We start from the raw sequence: 16651 nt of genomic DNA, 5'->3' as shown, positions 1-16651 counted from the left end.
AACCTCGCTCATAGGGGTGTGCGACCGTGCAGGCTTCACTGCAAGTACTGCCTCCACTCAGGCAGAGTCTGCCTACAATCTAGCGCTGTTTGCAGGAAATAAGAAATGAAGTCACAAGAGCCGCTTCATGCATCCATGGAACGCAAACTGATGCCTCTGTGCATGGCTCTACAATTCCTATGCTTCTAGCGGGAGAGGTCAGAGGGAAGGGTTAATTCACCTGCTGAATATGTGTGTGGGCCAACCACAAGACTCTGGTCTGCTGGATCCTCGTCTCGGCTAGTCGTTGGCCTGATTTTGGTGCTGTTTCTTGTTAAGGATTTGATTCCTGCTCGAAGCTGCGAATGCAGCGTTGCCATCACAGTATATAATGAATGGGTTACAGGCCTCGCGTCCCGCCACAGCAGAGCAGAAACATTCCTCCCACTAAGAACACGGTAATGCCACGGACACCCTCGCGATCTGAAAAGCACCCGTGTGTCATGTCCTCCCCATCCTTCTGGGGGGAGAGGCACGCGCGCCTGTGTTGTCACACACCATCCTTTGGTTATTTAACAGGCGCACGAAACTGAACTGGCGTCTGGCATCACAAGTCATGCTTTATTACATAATATGGCGTTATTGTATCGGCTGCTTAAGGTGGAGTCCATCCTGTGAGGAGGTGAACCTGCGATCGAAGTTTACACTGGTCTCGGCAGCAGACACGCAACCTTCTGAGCTAACTCCACAAACTCAAATGGATACTGGTAGTAAGAACAATCGGTCAGCGGTTTGATGAGCTCCTAAGCCGTCCTGGGGACTCTGATGCGTCGCATCTCGGCGCCTTGAAGGGTCTTTTACCTGAATGGCGAATGCCACAGAGAAGAGTACGGAGTGCTTCCACTTAGGTCTCTGGAGGTGTCTCCACAGCTCCCCACTGGCCCGGATGTTAGATTTGCTGATAGGCAGATGCTAGCAGGGCTAGGCAAGGTCAGCGTGCGATGCAACCACTTTGCTGTCATGTATGGGGGCCTTCCCAGCCCTTTCAGAGAATGTGTGCCCTGAGAAGACCGTCTATCCCCGAGGGGTCTGCCTGTCTCTGATGTCCTGGAGATTTCCTGGTAGACCACCCTCTGCCCTTGCCCTGACAGCGGGACATCACACTTTTAACAAAGGGAATTCGGGCACAATGGAGCTGCCCAAGATCACAGGGGAGACCCGTCTGTAATCCACACTGGGGCCAGGAAGCTGTCTGGGAGGAGGGCACTTAATACACAACTCTCCAGGCTCCCTGCTCTTGGAATGCAAATCTGTCCCCACCGCCACATCTGCACTTACAGTCTGCAGAATCATTAACATATTTACACTTTTCTCTTTTTTTTTTTTAAAACAAAATTGTGCAACGAAAAGAATTTGGACATTTCTCGAACTGGAAGGTGGAGTGGGGATTTGCACGGCCCAGGGGGAGCGGTGAAACACGTCAGCCCGCAGGGTAGAGTCTTCCACGAGCATCCCAATGAATCTGAACACGAGGAGGAAGATTGTTCACAGGTTCAAGCACTGGTGGTTTCTTGTTCGGCCTTTCATCCTTCAGAGGCCACATGAAAGGTTTGGTCTGTTGTTATTGGAGTCTTAAATGGACACTTTTGCCCTGCGGCCTGCAACCTGAAAGGTTTTTCAGAGAATTGTGAAACCATAGGGTGCATGGTGTGTTCTAAGCTCTGCGGGAAGGCAGCCTTTAGTAACTAAACTTGGGTACAAGTCTCCAAATCAAGTCTGTTTTGAAAAAAATCTAACGCACCTTGCATACTGTCCTACAAAGTCACTGGACTAGTTGAGAAGTGATATATATATAAAAAAAATGATGAGCAAAGCTAATCCGCCTGAGTTTAATATGGTAATGCACGCATTAGCATAAGAACGAGACCGACGGTAGCAAACCAGCACGATCATAGACGCCTGGAGTTGTAAAGGCGAGGGAGGAATAGTCCACTGGGCTCAGCCAAGGAGTGATTGTATGTTGATGGCTGTGCTTTTAACCCAGATCTAAACAAGCATTTGCAAAGCTAATAGGTTGGGATTGCACTTTTAAGTCTCGACTACATTTTAAATGCCCGCTGCAGCGAAAAGAAGTAGAAAACAATGATGTTCTGTATCTGTGGAATTAAGAATTTTAAAATATGATGCTTTAGTGTTCTTCCGAGATGTGAAGTGGTCTTTTCTGCATTTCTATGCATGCAATCTATAAGAGGAGGAAAGATATACCAAACTGGCACTAGTATCAGTTGACCGAAACACTGCTTGGGTCGGAGCAGCAGTTCAATCTCTGTATATATAGATTTTACTTGGTAACAATAGGTAAAGTACATCTGAGTCGTCAAGCCAGACCTAACGGGTTATTCACCAACTAAACAGAAAAAAACCCGCCCTGTTCTGCACGTGGGCGAGTGGAGTAAAATCCCGTGCTTGGGTGAGATAAGGAATGTTTATCCCTAGGCCACAAAAGACCCCCGGGGCTGGGCTGACTTCCAAGTGTGGAGCGGCCAAGGAAACAATATTGATTCACGAAATAAAAGAAAATTCAATTGCCTACGTCGGGAAACTTGCCTTTAGTAGGCTATTTCCATGCACGGTGTGCTAATCGTATTTGTGGTCATCAGCAATTCCGTGCATCTCGGACAAGTGCAAATAAAAGTAGGTTTGGCCTCCTGCACAAAATGATTACTTACGCTTTGAGAGTAGTTGCTACCGGCTGAACTACCGGATTGACCCAGCGCTGTCCCTTTAAATGCACGTGCTTGGCCCCTTTCACTTCATGGTTTATTGCACACATATTTGTATTGGTGGTTTACAGGTGCAAGGGAGGAGGGGTAGGGTATTTTGTTGCTAAATTGTTGTCTGTGGATGTAGAAGGTCTGCGTTCTAATCCCGGTTTCCCCACTTGTCACAAGTGTGTGAATTCTGGGCAAATTACGGGCTTCCTGTGCCTCCGCTTCCGTGGTCACATAGCCGTAATGGGCGCTGAACGCCACTGACGTGGCATAAGGCCTGGCGCATAGGACCCAACATTAAAATGCTGAGAGGAGAAAAAGAACAGAGTACAAAGTGTGTTCGGAAAACTCAATTCTCAGATGAAGACACTACAAAATGCAAAATAAGTATCCTACATTGGAGGTTTCCATTTTCAGCGGTGTGAGGGCCGTTGCACCCCCGAAGTGATGTCCCAAGCACCTGCTGATCAGCAGTCTCCAGGCTGTCTGTCACCTGACTGGCACCGAGGTGCGCGCGGGAGAAGGAGCCAGCCCCCGGGGAACGTGTCTGGGCGTGTGATACCCTCGGCGGCGACCGGTCCGGGCACCCTGGGGGTGAATCCTGTATCCTTCCAATAGTGAGTGTGAAGTGGCCACGAAAGGCTCAGCCGCTCTCCCCCAGACAATGAGGTTCACCTGCTGCTCTCTTGAGCTCGCCACCACTTAATGGCATTAAAGCACAAACGATTTGTTCTCCGCCGATTTCCACTTGTGAGTCCTCGAGGGAGGCTGACTGGCTTATAGGAAAGCCTCGAAGGCCTTGACCAGGGAGACATGGTCACGTGTCAGACACAGACTCTCTGCCCACGATTCTCCTCCCACATAAGATTTCTGAATAAATAACAAATTCACAGCAAATCGCACTTATGTGCACGACTATCCATGAGCATACCGAGAACGTCTTCAGACAGGGTGTAGTTAAATGCACACCGAGGGTCCCCGCAAGAGGGCGGGTGTGCTTCGGTATCTCAGCCCTGCAGACATGATGCTTCTCATCAGTTATGTGACCCGCTTCGGAAACGAGGCCTTATCCCCCGGAAAGGGAGACCAGCCCAGCGGAATGCGAGCGCCTTTGGACAGCGATACCGAGTGCCGAGTTATCTTCGTCCGTGGCTTCCCCTGGGAAGTCCTAGTCACAGTGCATCTGGGATAGGGAAAGGGAAACCTGACCTAGGTGTTCACAGCTAAACTCCCAGTGCAGGGGAGGAAGCTGCAGGCCGCCCTTTCAGAGCCAACAAAAGGCCCCACTCTTAGTCGAGAGGAAAGGCTACACCTTTAAAAGCGGCCTAGGAAGCCAGAGCGACAAAAATGTCACTGTTGCCTCCCATTTTGAACGTTTATTGTCACGGATGGAATCCACTCTGGCGGCGAGCCAAGCAGGCCTAAAAGAGAGTGGCTGTAAGTATGCACACTGCAGGGTAAGGGGCGCACGGTGGCTCTGCAGCGCCTCCTAACGCCCCAAATAAATACCGACTAAAACGGCGTAGCTTCGTCTCCAGCTACGTGTGGCTGGGATAAGCAAGCAGTCTGTAGTTTCTTTAGCAAACTGTTTACCTTGGGCAACTATTTGCAGCAGTGTGTTTGTAAATTCATGATTAGAATGGGAGCCATTGTTTGGTGGTGCGTGGGACCACGTGACCTGCACTGGAGCATTGCCCTCTAGCGCCAGCCTGAGACTCTCAGAACCATAATTTAAAGGACATTCAATAAGGGGGAAAAAACAACATACATACCACACACATGTATACATACTAAGGTGCAGAGGGTAATGTGCTATTTTACTTGTCTAATTTATGTTTTTTAGAGGTATTCAACAAGAAACCAGTAGCTTAGAGGTTACATTTCTGCATTAAGGTAACATCGGAGTGATGAAGCCTTGTGGCAATTGGCAGCGTTGTTTTGTGTATGAACGTATTGAAACATGATCTCGGAGGCAGTAAAGAGTTTCTCTTATGTTATTTCACTCTGCTAGCTAATAAACTGGACCTTTGCGTTGTACAAGTAAATGGGTGAATGTGGGATTACTATTACAATTTGCTCTAAAGTGCTACTGGGCCACATTTATTTTTCGAGCTCACACGCTAGCTGTTTAGGAAAACCTATTGTGGGTTTACCAACAACACTTTGTGGGTTTAGAGTCTGGCCATTGCCTATGATTAGTTGGCTTTATTGGCAATGTCATTTGTTTATTTGATAGCATTCCGTGTCCACCTTTTGTTTGCCCCTCACCTGAAGCTTACCTGCTACCGTCCTTTTGATTTGACTGACTAGTGGCCTTTCACTGCTCACTTTTAAGAAATTGGTGGTACTGGTATCACTAACTTTAGTCATTCTTTCGGTCAGCTTGATGTAGACCTGTATGTGGCAAGCTTCATTGTGAGCAATACATAGCCACAGCATTTGCCCGGATAGTTGCATTGTGCCAATGAATGCACATTGTGGCTTTGTGACGAGGAAAAGGTAGTTCCTTACTGCACAAGCACGCAGCACAGATCTGTTAGAAGCAACTTCTCCTGAGCTTGAGGCGTCTTCACCCTGGAGGCATGCAGCTCCATTTGCTAAACTAACCCAGCCCCCACCTTCTGAAGGCTGCTGTACCCTGGTCACTCTCTATGGAGTCCTTCACACAGTGTAAGGCAGGTGTTTTGCTTGCCATTGCTTGTTCTTCTTTAGTTTCTCAAAGTGCTGAATGGATTTTCACTAAAACCAATCCAATAAACTGCAGAATGGGTCCTTACTTCCAAAGCCTTGTTTAATTCTCTCCAATAGTTTTTGCAGAGCTGTTCAACAACTATTCAGCCTTTAACTTATTTTTTTTTTTAACTTTGCATTACAGGGCATTGTGGTTGAGTTAAGAAAATGACAAATCTTTAAAATTGGCCAGCTATGGGTAGCAACCACCTCCACTATACACCGTCCTCTTCATACATGCTTCTTTCCTTAGGAATACAAATTTGAATGGGCAATTTCAAACGTTTCAAGATTGTAAACCTTTATCAACTGTGCCCCACTTTGTCCCATCTCCAACAGGCTCCTGGTGGCCTTGAGCCCAGGGCCGGCATCTCACCAAGTGACGCTGTAGGAGATATGTAAGCCAGGCATCCACGCTACATCCCATTTCAGACTGTCCGGGAAGATTTTAAAAGTACAACATGGTGTAAAATAACTAGCCTGCTCTGGTTACCTTGGTGAACAAATAGATTTACATTATAACATTGTGGTGCTCATTTAGAGAGTGTTACAGGTTTAAACAGTCATTAAAAAGTGATTACCACATATTTAATACTGATTTTGACAGATTACAATTTGGTTCAACCACAGTACATACGTGGTAAGGCCACTTTACAGTAACATCACATTTACCCTTGGGTCTCTTGGTGCCAAAATAATATATGTTTATTGTTACTCAACTCAATGGTACTCATTTTAACAACCCCAGACTGATAAAAGGCCCTCCCCCAATTCATCAACTAATTCTAAGCGAGCCAGTCAATACCAGCAGGGATTCAAACCTGTTTCCATGAGGTCAAACACATGCCCAGAGTAGATGCATTAGTTCACCAGAGCAGGCAACCTTTTTTAATGTAAATAGCTGCATAATAATTCTAAAGAATGAATACTTAAGAATTAATGATACCTAATAAAATCATAGCTCCATACACCTCTCATTCTTTGCTGGGTCGTTAGGATGCATGTGTATTCTAATATGCTTACAAAACCAAGGCAGTAGACCTTTTTACATCATTTGAAGTGTTTGTGTTTAAGAAGCTTAGAGTACTCCTACTCCCAAATGTTTCTTGAGGCTAAAGAAAGCAACAAAGTAAGACCTGGCACCTTTAGTTTTCTGTAACTATTCACTAGCCCAGGACTAGTTAAACATGTACCTAGTGGAATAATATTTTGACAGGAACCCACTTTATAAGGGGTGGACTGGCAGTATTTTTTCTGACTGGAGACTACAATATTACTTTGCTGGTGAAATTGTGACCCAGTGCATTCACAGCAAATGTGGTGACCTCCTAGCAACCTGTATAGCTGGTTCTTCTGGGTTTATTCAGAATGCATATTCCCTTGTGTGCCTAGAAGACGTGCTCGGGGACCCCAGTGAGGTGTGTACCTGCTCTCGCGCGCTTCCTGCCTGATCCCTTGATTGACAGCAGGGGCGGCTTGCATGTGGCCGAAAACAAAGGCATGGGCATCTTTTAGGAGCCCAGTTTTTGATGTGTAACCCCTGTGCAACAAGGAAAACACGACTTGGTGTTATTGGAGATGAGCGAAACCGGTTTTTGCTTGGTATGCAGAATTCACCTGGCAGGTCCCACTTCTGGGTCTCGTGTGTATCACTGGCGAGCTGCGTGTCTGAGTTGATTGCGGATGCGGGACACTATTGTGTGAATGTCCCAGACGCACCGGGAGGCTCACCTGCTCAGTTGATTTCCTGCCTGCTCTGAAAGACTGGGACGTGGGAGGAAGGGGCGGGGCGGGCGGGGCAGTGCCGGTGCGCGCGGGGCGGGCCCTGGCTGGCTCGCCTAGAGTTAGGTGATGAATTGGGGGAGGGCCCGTATGCTAATGGCTTCCCCGGAGCGCCCGGGACATGTTAAGTTATGCAGGCCGCGCGGTACCCACTGGCTGACATCATTGTTATGGGCGCGTGAGAGGTGACTTTAAGGGGCCGCCCGTGCAGCTCTCACAGAGTGCGTTGGAGGCTGGGAGGGGCGCGTCGCACATGCTGCTGCCGACGCTGTGTGTGGATGAATCCCGGGCAGCGGGTGTGTGCTGAGCACCGACGGTAAGCGTCCTCACGGCCGGGGCTGCCCCTGCTGGGCAGGACTGGACGCTGGAGCACTCCTTGGAGGATTCTGTCGAACTTTACCCGGGATCGGAGCGGAGCCCTGCACCTCCAGCCGGGGGCTCGCTGCACGCCACGGGGACTTGAGAAAGAGGTGAGCACAAGGGACAACTCGTTTAAATTCGAAGTCATTTCATCCCATCTTTTCTGATGCTACTAATTGGTTTAATTATATATTTTTTAACTTGTCAATGTCTGGAAACTCCGCCTTTAGGGTTTTATGGATGGCCCACCTGTTAATGTTGTTTTAGCGGTCTTTTCAGTTTTTGAGGTAATTTGCCAATTTGAATTTGGGCAAGCTGTAGCTGTGATGGTGCCCCAGTAATGGGAGACGTGCCCGTTTGACTGTTTAATAATAACCGTATCTCTCATCTCTCCGGGCCCGTCTTGTGGGGGGAGTTTGCCGCTCGGTAATGGGTGGGGGGACGGTACTTCATGCATGGAGGGTCCCGCGCAGCATGCCAGCCGCCATAGGACGCTCTTCGGTCCTGAGGGGACACTGACAGACGTCCGGGCGAGGTGGCGTCCACGTTGACCCCCTTTCATAAATAGCCGCCAGGCAGCTCTACGGTGCGGTCCTGTAGAGTAACCCACCCCAGGCAGTGTTCAGTGCTGGTTGCTCAGGATGTATTTCTGCGCGCAGCATTACTACAGTGCCCCAAGCGCGCGCTGCACAGGTAAACTCCGGAGATGGGCAGCGGAGCGCTATATTGCTCAGTGACGTCTGTTCTGTGTGTAATGCAAAGACCGGCACAGGTACAAGTTTAGTGCGCTGTGGATTGATGGATGGATGGACCAAAGCACTTGTATAACATAAGATCTGAGAATGTGTAGAGCTTTCCCCATACACACAGTAAGAGTGCCCAGTGGGTTGAGTGCATGCTGTTGTCCTCTTTCTTTAACCTGCAGGTCCCAGATTCAACAGCCTGCTGATTGGACATTTTCATTTGTGCTGAATAACTTGTGCATCATATATTGCCTGCAGTGGGTCCAGTTGCGGGGTAGATAGTTTGCTATGTGATGCTTCTAAAGCGCGACATCTGGAAATGTCTAGACTTCTAAATGCTGATGTTTCATTTACAAATGCACACGAAACGAGGGGGTGTAAATATGCTTGTTACATTGTTTTGGGTGTGTTTTGCTGTTGTCGCAGGCAGAAGATAAGACGGTTGTCATTAATAACACGACTGTGCTTCACAAAAGATTATGGTTAGATGTAGGTGCCAAATGTCCCTATTTTCATACTAATTAAAAGTTGTCAAGGACGTGGATAACATTTCTCTGCGAGTGTTCGCTTTGGCCAGCTTGCGTTTTTTGTATCCGGAGTTATTCTCTGTTGATCCATGTTCAGCTCCAAGCAGAATAGCCCGTAGGCCTAAAACTAATAGCAAGCTGGCATTGCACACCATTGTTACTAACTTTCCACTGCTCCCTGTCGCTTAATCCTAAATCCGGGGTTAATTGGATGCTGGCGGCCCGGCGCTGCTGCCAGCTATGAAAGCCCGTCTGTTCCTGGGCCGGGAGTGGGCAATAGCGGGCCTCTGTTCGGCCTGACATGCGAGAGGGCATCTCGCGCTGTCCCCCGGGCCCAGCCACGCTGTGGCATTGGTGGGCCCGACATGCGCCCTGCGTTGTCGGACACCGGGCCGGCCTGCGCGCAGGTGGTCCCTGTAAGATTAGACCCGACTTCAGTCCGCTCCCACTGTGGCTTGGCCTTGGGACAATGGTCTTAAGAGGGCGGCTGTTGGTGGGCCTGGCTGATACAGCCACCTACATACACGGCAGGCCCAGCAACAGCCAAGCCCCCTCCAACGCCATTCTGCCAGGGAAAAACCACTCCGAGGCAGACGGTGCCTCAACATTGTTTGGGGCCATTGTTTCCACAGGCCATTTCCTTGTCTGTGCTTTTCATAAGCCTAGACAATCTTTTCTAATGCCAAGGAACTTATGAAACTAATGTTTCAGGAAATATTGAACCGAATATTTACGACTGGATTTTTTTTCTAAACCGGTCTTCCCCTATCAGGCGCGTACCTTCCTGAATTCAATCAGCACAGTGTTTTCTTACAAGCAGTGAGTTGGCCTTTGCGTCTATGCCTCTGCGGCTTTTGCATTGATCGGAGGCCATCGCAACCGGGTTATGTGTGGAATTTTGTTTTTACAGCCCAGGTCTTGCGACGTCTCAAAACACGTTGGCGAGAAGTGTTTTTTCTGGAAAGCGTGTTTCAAATGAGCACTGTGGGCCTTTAACAAAGAGGTGTGCTGTTCAGGAGCCAACAGGTGACAGGGTGAAATCTGAGTGTGTGTGTGCGCGAGCGAGCATTGGAATAAAGGCTGGCCACTGTTGCCTACAGACCCAGAGACGGAAAGAAGTCAGCAGGGGGTTGTAAGAAATGTACCGATTTATTTAATCTGTGCGCTCTAATTGATTAAGAAATAGCAACATCTCCCGAGAGCAGGGCTTTCTTAAATTAGTACATTGCAGGATTCTCCAAATCGAAGACCTTTTGGTCCATTTGAGAAGATGGCGGATTTTCAACAGGTCAGAGTGTCTGCAAAGTGGCAGGACAGGCCCAGACAAGACTCTTGCCCAGATAGGAGACTGACTCTCCCCCAGTCCTAACAGCCCTACACGGCCTACGACCTGTGAAATCCTAATTCCCTAAGCATCCGTTTATGGTTTCCTTCTCCTTAGTTTCCCTTTCCATTGTCCCACCTGCCTGTGTTAAACATAAACAATAGTACGGAAAGGCCAACTGGCTGGTAGGGGAGACCTGCCAGGGTTAATGCGCCTGCTGCGGTAATACACCCTCTTGATGCAGGGATCTGTTTGAAATCGGCAGGTTGACTCGTAAAAGCCACAGCTCAGCCTCTCATCCATGGAAGGCTGGTGAAATAAATGCTGTCTATGCGTAGTAGCTAATTGGGAAATCTGAAAACAACAGAAGCAGTGTAACCTCATTTTTAGAATATACAGGGGGTCCATGTTTGGGGCTGTCTCTATGCCTGTAATAGCAGCTTCCTAGGTCGGAAGTGGCTGTCATTCCAAGGGTTTCATTGAAATGAGCACAGGACAAGTGGACACGCTCAGGCCGCGACACACACACACACACCTATGCACGTGTAGCTCCCCACCAGAGTCCAAGTCCACAGACGGCTTCAGTCCACTAGAATCCCAGAACCGCCAACATTCTAAAACAAGCAGCATGGCCATACACATGGAAGAGACGTGCTATAAAAATACACCGAAAATAACATTTGGGTTTCAACTAGCCTGGTTGAGATTGGACTCCTGTTTCACCTGCTGGGCGACCAATGAAAACCTCCGAAAATTGCCTCTAGTTCAACCTCACCTGAACACATCCTCTTCACCCCCCCCCCTACTCCAAAAGCCCATTGTTGCTAATCGGGTTGGGTGTGCCCATGTCACGTCAATGCGTGCATCCTACGTGCCCTGCTAACCGGACGTGTGTAAATGAGAAGTTAACCACTGCCCTGCAGCATGAAGTTTAAAAGACAGGCATGAGGCGAGGAAATGAATAGGCATGTTGACCAGGTCCAGTTGGTCGCGTGTGACCATGGGATCTCCGGCTCACTGGCCACTCCAAGATAAGTGAGGTGCCTGCATTTTCCACTCTGGCTTTCTGCTTCCTAGAAACGGAAAGACGTCTGTAAAATAGATGTTTGCAACCACAGCATCCTAGGAAAGGAAGAACGTCAGCGAGGCGGACAGGTGTTCTCTTTCCGGGCCCCTGGGAGTGTTACTGGCTGCTGTCTTTCTTTAGAAGCCGGGAACAGAGAAAGCACTTGGATGAGGAGAGAGTGGCGGCCCTTTTGCATCAGTATCGCCTCTAGGAGATATGAATACATCTTGAAAGCGTCTAGCACCTTGAGGTAGACCTGTCAGTTTGACGCTGCAGCTTAGAAATGTGTTCTAAGGTTTCGTACATCTGAGGGATGCGATAAACCGTTCCATGTGTCCAGCACTTTACTTTTTGACAGCTGTGTTGCCTAAAGCTTTACCAGCATGTGTCCGATGCCCAGGCGCCCTAAAAGGGGAAATGTGTGTTTTATAGTGTGGCAAGAACCCACCAGGTCTCTGCTGACCCCTTTACTCCTTCTGGCAGCCATCTTGAAGCGGCTTGACCACCCAGCCTGGATTATTGCCCCGCTCTTGCATTACTGAGAAAGCTAATACTCGCCCTGAACTTTTGTTTTTGTTTGGAATTGGCCTGGTGATGTTTGGCTTTCTAGCTTGTTTGCTAACAGTTTTTAGAATTTAAGTTTGTCTGTAATTACTCAGTTCTCTAGGTTAACCAGCTGGCAAGCAGCCCTCAGTGTAATTCAATGGCTTCTCGCAAACCGAAAAGGCCAGTGACAATAATACAAGGTCAAAGCGGGGACTATGTAGAGACTCGCCATCCAGACTACTACAGTATACCAAAAAGCAAACGATGAAATACTTATGCAAAATAACACTGGGCTGGGATGCGGCCCTCGGAACTACCTGCAGCTGAGATTAATTAAAGCATCCAATCCGCCACTTTCTGTATAGTTCAGAGTGGAATGGGTATGCACAGACGTGGGTCCTGTGCACACTGTATTCATGATATACCTGGCTAATGAGTCCAAATTAGGACGAAACCCATCCTAAATTGCTTGTATTCCAATACAGGGAGAACCGGGCCTGGCAGTTTAGGATTGACCGTTCCAGTAGGGCAGGATCAAGACTGATCTGCATGTGTCTGGGTCCAAACTCGGGTGTCATGGATTGCAAAATAAAGATGGACTGATATGGCCCAGAGAAATTACTGGTGGCTGAAATTAATTCAAGCATTCCACCCATCACTCTTTATATGCTTTAGTGCATCCAGACCACTAGGCACACTAAACTGGTATTTTGTTGTTTGCTGATGTGACCGTAAACACTTTATGGAGCCTGAACTTCTCACCCCAAATTTCTGCTAATTAAGCACCGGCCCTAAAATCTAATGTGGATAAGCTACGTTTCCTTTATATGTTATTGCTTCCCCTGAGCGTGCTTGGAGAAACTGCAACCTGCCTCCAAAGCCCCCATTTTATTCTGCTGTTAATCTCGTGCACCCGGTATCCCTCTGAGGTGAGGCCCCAGCAAATCGTTGGTGTAGTGTGATGTTAAAATGTCCCAAACCTCTGCTTTTATTCTTAGTGCCCGACAGGTTTGTGCAACTGCGGAAAGTCCTTCCTTTCTATACAGTCCGGGTTGCCGACCTGTTGGGCCGCATTGCGTCATCATTGTGAGACATCGAATGGCCCTCCTCTTCTCGCGTTCGGTTTTAGGCCGCCCTAGAGGTCACGCAGAGGAGTTTGTCAGATTTAATAAATGTTGGCTGGACAGATTCCCTCTTTAACAAGAGGGCCTTTAGTTTCAAACTTTTAAATAACCTTTGCGTGTAAGCTGTCGCCTGTCATAAAGCTGGGTAATGGTTAATACCGAGACGCCCAATAAACATGGCACAGAATCATTGTTGCTCCCGAGGGCGATTGTTCTCCGGGGGCCGTGTCCTCAGAAACCAAGTAGCTCTCCCAGCCTCTCTGAAAGGAATCCCTGTAAAGGCCAGTATGCGAGCAATCCACGCCATTGTATTTATGTATGTAATCATTTGTATACTGTGGGGTGGGAGGGCCGCTTTAGGGCCCTATGAAGTGACATGTAGCCCTGGGCTGCATTTAACCCCGAGACTTTCTGCTGCTTCGAATGCAAATGACTAGCACTCTAGCTGAGGGATTCACACCATGTTCTGTCTTAAAAAAGCAGTGTAGAGATTGCATAAACTCGATATTGGTTGTTAAGCCTTTATCTGGAGAATGTGTGGCTTTAATCACCCGGAAGTGTTGGTATGGTTTCAGTTTGTTGTCCTGAGGCAAATCCCAGTGAGCTGGTTCAAACTCTCATCCTTAGTAGGATGATAGAATTGTTAGGTGCATTTTGGCTGAGGAACATGTACACCTCTAGGTGCGCGCGCGTGACTCTTGCAGAATGGAATGCACTGCATTGCTTCTTAGACTCCTAACTTGTCCCTCTCACTACACACGAGGAGTTATGACACAGGTTGGAAGCCTACCAGTCAAAAGCTTGCCCAGCCCTAGACGGGCATCTAACGCACCAACATGGACTTGCCTCCTCCTAGAATACCAAACTCTCTCAGGCTCTTTTTCCGCCTTCCTCTACGAAAGTCACTTCTAGTGTGTGTGTGTATATATATATATATATATAGATATATATAGCGCGAACTTGACCCGAATAGTGTATCAGAGCACTTTACGTAGCACCAGTTGCATTACATGAGGACATATTTCAGTAGCCTGTAATAAAGAGGGGGGAGGGGGGTTGTAATGAACAGAAAAGAGTGTGAACTCACAGTAATGGAATGATCAGTCAGGAATCTAAATATGACCCCATCTTTGTAGAATCTCTACCCTCTTGCACGCACAGCGTCCTGCCACCTTTTAATATGCGGCATGGAAGCGAGGAGAGATTGGCGGCATATGGGCCGTGTTTGTGCTCTCGTCGAGGTATGCCGTATGTGTTGTGTACCTTAGCAGGCCTGCTAATCTGGACATGAATTTAACACCGCAGTTGGAGCCATATAAACAGTGCGCAGCCACGTCTTTGTAGGCAGTAGCCGTTCGCATATGGCCCATAAAGGCACACTTCATGGCTGCATTTTCTCACAGCCACAACCTGGCCGTTACCCTGCCGAGTGAATGGCTCCCTTCACGGCCCCAGTCACTGCCCCCTGTTAGAATTCCTTGGCTGCAGGTCACGTGGGTTATTTTCTTTGGTTGTTGAACCGAGGATGGCACGCGGCAGCATGCTGGTACCACTCTTTAAACATGCCAGGGCATCTCTTCATTGTTTTCACATCCTCTGCTGTTAATCCGGTGGCTCTGCGAGCCTACTGCCCAGGCACGGGTGTGGGGAATGCTGGGCTAGAGTTAGAACCGGGTGTCTTTGAACGAGGGGCAGTAAGTGTTGGCTGTCCTGTGCCAGTCAAGGGCCCCGCCATATTGCAGCGCCCTGTAAGCTCGTGTGCATGGACTGCGTTGTCCTTTCCGTGGTTGGCGTCACAGCGTGCCTTCTAGCGCTACATGGCTTCATGCAGACAAAATGCATCCACCTGCCCTTCTGTGCACCGCCCAAAATGGCGCTTATAACTGTCATGTCATAATGCAGCGCCTCGCCACGATCCTCCAGCGCGTACATGTTACTACTCCGTGAACACAAAACAGTAGGACATAGGATCTGGGCTCCTTAAAACCCAGCTCGCTTGCATTCATGATAGTGCAAGAAGTCAAGGGAGGTGTCCGTGTTCTCAGTTTTTAAAAGACCTGGTTAGCTCCGTGGGTCGAGCACCTGCTGCTGAGCTGAGGCCTTTGTACAGCTGCGAGTCGCAGGTTTGAATCACTGTGGTCAGTTCACCCTTTAATCCCGGTGAGGTCAGTAAGAGCTTGGTTGGTTGCAGGGCTGAAAGCTGGATAACGCTGCGACTCGTATCTTTTCGGGGTGATTTTGTTGCCTTTCGAGGAGGCCTCGCCAGCTCCCTCCGCTCGCAGGGTTGCTGCGCCGCCCTGTTTGTTTTGCAACCAGCACAGTAACGAACTCCCTGCAGGCCGGGCTCCCCGCCGCCATTGACGGTCCTTTCATGTGGCAGTCAATGAAGGCAGTATCGCCGACCCAGCCCTTGATTCAAGCTCCAAAGACATCAAGAAGTTGCACCTGTTCGCAATGAGGGGCTGTTCAAGAGGTCGCAACCTTCAAACAGTGCGCGCGGAAATGAGGTCAGCCTGACTTTTTGTTCAGGGTGAAGTGAAGTCAAATGCCTCTGCTGGGTGGCATGGGGGGAGGGGGGCTGCTTTCTTTTCAGCAGACCAGTACTGTAGTTCACTTGTGTACATGAATGGGACGACTAAATAAATGCTGGGTTCTGTCTGTCCGTCCTTTGCGTTCTGTAGAACGGCGAAACTGAGTCCGGCTTGCTGTTTGGGATATCTCGAGCTCCTCAACCGCAACACTGGGCTAGAGGCGCCCTTCATGTGTCCCCATCACATTCTTTCTCGACTCCCTAGGCTTCGCGCCTAAAGTAAAGTTACCTTCAGAGTTCATGTTCTTTTTGCCATCCTGTGTCACTGTTGCCCCTGAAAAGGGTTTGGTTGGCTTGGCCGATACAAGGTTGTCGTACCTGCTAACCCCCAGCCCCCCTACGCCCCCTCCCTCTCCCCGTGCAACACAAGGTCTGTACAGGCCTTTGGTACATCCCTGACTAGGACATGGTCTTAAGCCATCCAATGTTGGCATGAGTACACCAAGGTAATCCCTTCCTGGCTGTAGACATTTATTGTGACTTTGAGGCTAACGTCTAGTGGCCGTAGGATTGACTCTGCTTGCCACAGCAGACACTGTTCTGTCTGCTTTATATTCCCATACTCATGAAACCTAGGTGTGTATGCGTTTTGGGTAGATTTTCGCTTGTTCCCCCGTCTCCCCATGGATACAAGTGGGTTGTGTTTTGCTTCCGTGAAGGGGGAGCCCAGTGAGGTGGGATACCTGCTGCCTTAAGCCCTCTAAAATGCCTGGGTTAATGCCCTTGAATTTGGAATGAGGGGGCACATTTCTAACAAATTTGGTTACACATGCTCAACCTACATTGTTGTCTATTTACTCTGAAAGTACACAGAGCGACCCCGAATTGTACTAAAGACCTTCAAAGCCAGTCTTTAAAAGCACTTAATGAACATGATCTCCTTATGCCTAATGAGCTTGTGTTTCATTCTTTCCTCCCAACCCCACCCCTGAACTTGCCCAACCATCTCCTTTCCGCTGAGCAGAGATAGTTCTGGTATGGTACGCATAATCCGCACATTTTTACAAATACAGCCTTGTGAAACAATTACCTTCAAACATCTGGACAATCTACAGCTGTGTGTGCTGTGCCTCTTAGTACCCGAGTTGGCTGAACCTGTGGTGACTGTC

The 16651-nt window shown here is 48.7% G+C and overlaps 1 protein-coding gene across 2 annotated transcripts in view; it reads left to right on the top strand.

Annotated features, from left to right (window-relative positions):
- Window positions 1-16651, top strand: part of PRICKLE1 (prickle planar cell polarity protein 1) — a 147365-nt gene that overhangs the window by 117088 nt on the left and 13626 nt on the right. Inside the window, exon 1 of one of the 2 annotated variants that reach the window (XM_086919508.1) lies at window positions 7337-7732. The exons of the other annotated variant lie outside the window; for it this stretch is intronic. The gene's annotated coding sequence lies outside the window, so the exon portion shown is untranslated. Of the gene's footprint in view, window positions 1-7336; window positions 7733-16651 lie in introns of those variants that run through there. 2 annotated transcript variants of the gene reach the window in all.

Source organism: Lissotriton vulgaris, chromosome 1_1 (genome assembly GCF_964263255.1).
Source record: "Lissotriton vulgaris chromosome 1_1, aLisVul1.2, whole genome shotgun sequence".
In the NCBI taxonomy this organism is placed as follows: Eukaryota; Metazoa; Chordata; class Amphibia; order Caudata; family Salamandridae; genus Lissotriton; species Lissotriton vulgaris.
This window is presented reverse-complemented; position numbering and strand designations above follow the sequence as displayed.